This window comes from Mus caroli, chromosome 1, assembly GCF_900094665.2.
Source record: "Mus caroli chromosome 1, CAROLI_EIJ_v1.1, whole genome shotgun sequence".
Classification (NCBI taxonomy): domain Eukaryota; kingdom Metazoa; phylum Chordata; class Mammalia; order Rodentia; family Muridae; genus Mus; species Mus caroli.
Genome location: NC_034570.1, coordinates 152,394,965 through 152,398,733, shown reverse-complemented (window position 1 = coordinate 152,398,733; position 3,769 = coordinate 152,394,965).

Below are 3,769 nucleotides of genomic sequence, written 5' to 3'. Positions count from 1 at the left end.
GCCAGGGCTATACAGAGAAACCTTGTCTCAAAAACAAAAACAAAAACAAACAAAAAGATTTCTCACATATCCCTGTGTATTATAATCAGGTAGATTTCTCTCTTGGGAGCTAACTGGGCCCAGTGTAAATATGGCCTTCACACATCTAGCATCGTATGGAATGGAAGAACACTCGGGGTCTGCCAGGGCATCTCACTTATCCTCTGTGTGGTCTCTTCAGTGTTAGATTGGGCCTCCTCACAGCATGGAGGCCATAGCACAGTCAGGAGTCTCCTGTAGAGGTTGGAGTCTCAGGAACTGGTCATATGACTTGTCTTGCAGTCTTGTCGATTGCACAGGAACCCTTTAGATTCTGTAAATACTGGAGGCATGGCTCACCAGGAGCTCATTTCAGAGACTCATGATTATGGTGGAATTTTCAAACCTCATGTTCTAAATCCAAGCCTGAAGTTGCAAGCTCTCTTTGTCCACCAGGAATGAGAAAGTGATGTGTGTATAAGGACAACCTGAAGCAAGGCGATCCAGACGAGGGCAGGCGATGGTGACTGGAGAGCACAGGCTCTATTCATGAGACATTGGCATCTCATCCCAGGATATTACCTTCAAGGCTACCAGCTCCATAACACTACATCCTCAGAATTTTTAAGGGAGACTCATCAATCTAGGTTTTTATATAAAATATTCTAGTTTGGAAATATGATATTGGTCAAACAAAACACCCCACGACTGGCGCATGGGTTGACAGCTTGTAAACACTGCTTTCCATGTCCACACTCAACACAGCACACAAGGCTCCGTGTGACCTGTGGCAGCTACCTCACCTGCTCACTTGGGTTCATTCACTCTTCATGTGTACGGATTCTGCAAGTGATTACGGATTCTTCCTATGGGACAAGCAATGTTTTAGGTGTGTAGATCCAGCATAGAATAAAACAGTCTTTGCCATCAGAGAGCTTATATTCTACTTAGGAAGACAGCCAACAAAATTACAGTGTCAGATGACACCAAATACCATGGAGAAATTAAGGATGGGCAGGTTCCGGTGTGGTAAATAGCCCAACATTTCTTTCAGCTTTGCCATTCTCTTTGACTACCTTGAATGACCCTTTACTGAAAATGACCCTCCAGTAGCTTGACTATCCCATCCACTGAAATGTGTTCTGTCTTCAGCCTCCATCTTGCCAATGCAGAACTGGTGAGCCCCTCTTCTTGCTTCCAAGTGCCTGTTCCTACATATGGGTGGTTCCCCATGGATATAACTTTTTAAAAGTTAATGCTTACATTCTATTGAGGTGAGAGTAACTTAAAGGCATCAGCATCTCCTTTTCTGTCTTCCTTGATCGAAAGGGCATCTTCTTTCTAAAGATGTGCAGGAAGGGAGCTGCTTACCTTGGAGAGAAACTCTACTGACTTGTATTCTTCCATGTCTCCTTCTGTGGTTTCAACACTGCACATTTCGTGATTTGGGAACCCAATTCAGCAGCCACTGTGAATGCCCCTCCTTTTAGGGAAGGTTCCTCGTGAGACTGAAATCCTATTTCTAGCACATCAGAGGAGCCTACGGTACTGCCACCTGGTTGTGAGATAATCAGATGCATGATCATATATATAAACCATGCACACAAACATGTTAAGCATGTGGCCAATTTGTCTAAACATCGGGACTTCATTATGTGCACGTATACCTATCAACTTAGACAAACAGGATGCATTTTTACCGCAACAGGAAAGTATAAAAACTTCTCCCTGTACAGCTCTGTCTCTGTTCAGTGTCTTGCCTGCACACTGTGGCTTGGTCTGATTCTGGCTGCCTGTATGGCCACAAGTTAAGCCTCCCTAATAGTCTGAGATGCCTGGGGACTAGCTAGGTGTTCAAGAAGACTGGAGGCTGAGCCTCTGTGGCCTTGTGTGGTGCCACTCCATGGAACAAGATGAAGCTGAATTTCTGTTGTTCTGTGGAGTACGCACATGTTCCACTGTGTGCTGGAAAGCTTGAGCGTTTGAAACAGACCACAGAGGGTTGTGGGCAGATTTGCCTTTTATCTCTCTCAACCCTGGAAACCTTGACTTTTAAGCTGCTCTGAGTCCCTCTAAAAGAAAGTGGCCAGGCTTGGTTGAATTCTGTTCTAGGACAGCTGTTGCCTCGGGCCACAGTTGCCTAGCTGCCTGGGAAGTCTGTGGCCTGAAAGGGTGGGTGGCTGCGAAAGAATTAATGGTCAAAAGGTATCTTTATGTGCCTTCCCTTAGGAGAGAAGAGTTGCAGGTAGCACAGCATAGTCAAGTGAGCAGGCCAAGCCAGGCTGTCAGGGATACTCAAATACCACTTACCAGATTTACAACTTCTGTTCAATTTGTTTTTCTTCCTATGGTCTTTTCAATGTATTGAGTCAAAGGTTTGTGGTGGTGGTGGTGGTGGTGGTGGTGGTGGTGGCAGCAGTGGTGGTTGTTTAAGCTTTTAGAGATGACGATTTTCTGTTTTTGAAACAGGGTCTCTCTATGTGATCCTAGCTGTCCTGAAACTCACTATGTTAAGACCAGGCTGGCCTCAAACTCAGAGATCCTTTGCTTTCCATGTGCTAGAATTTAAGACATGTGCCACCACACCTGGTGAGATGATTTTAATAAGCACCACCTCACATATGAACTCTTCCATGAAATGTTTCTTTAGCTCCCAACTTTGCCCAGTCCTCTAGGTTTCAGCCCTTTTCTCTCTAACCTAATACTACTAGCCTGTTGGTTTCTTAGAGTGTTTTTCTTTTTTCTTTTTTCACTCAAAGTCTTATAATAATAGTTCCTGGCGCATGGGTACTTCCCAACTTTAACCCGAATCCAAGGATTTGTCCCTCTGCCTCCTGTAGAGGCTGATGTAGAGCACACCTTAGAAGTACTCAATGGTCAATGATAGAACCATGGGACCCAGCCTCTGGCAGCCACCTTCTTGTCTCCTCAGGGACTGATGTCCCATGTTTGTCAGATGCTGGGAAAGGAAAGATAAGCAGCTCTTCTTGTACATTTCAAGCGTGGAGCACATAGTAGGACACAAACTTCAGAACTGTGTGATGTCTTGACTGCCCATGATCTTTGTAGCTATTTTATGATTAAGGAGCTTCAGATAAGACTTCATTAATGGTTTTCTGAATCAACTCCTTTAGGATAGGCTATTTTGCATTCCTTTTTATTTCCATAGTGGCACATGGGACTCAGGAGTAGTTAGTGAGATGACTATGTAAGCACCCTGGCTTTGCAGAAGCTCATCTGTGTATATTTTGAAGCACTCACCCTCAACCACTGTTGGCTAGGATGGACTAAATGGTTAACACAAATCACCCTGGAAATGGCATATGGCATTAAAATATCTACTCATAATAATCCATAAAGGTCCAATGCTGTGCCTTGGTTAAAAGGCTGGAATCTTCCCTGCTTGTGGGTAGGTGAACCCTGGAGCGGGGCAGTCACACAGCAAGAAGGGCCTTCGGGTCAGGCTTGTCCTCACAAATGGAGTATACTCAGGTTTCAGGGATACAGAAAGTATATCTGGTGTCGAACTACAATTCCAGGCATTTTGAAGTGCCTCTAAATTAAACACTGTATTCTAGGGACCCAGAAAGCATTGTGGGAGTCAAGCAAGCAAAGCCTCATTAAGAGTTTCGTACTTGCCAGGCAGTGGTGGCGTATGCCTTTAATCCCAGCACTCGGGAGGCAGAGGCAGGCGGATTTCTGAGTTCGAGGTGAGCCTGGTCTACAGAGTGAGTTCCAGGATAGCCAAGGC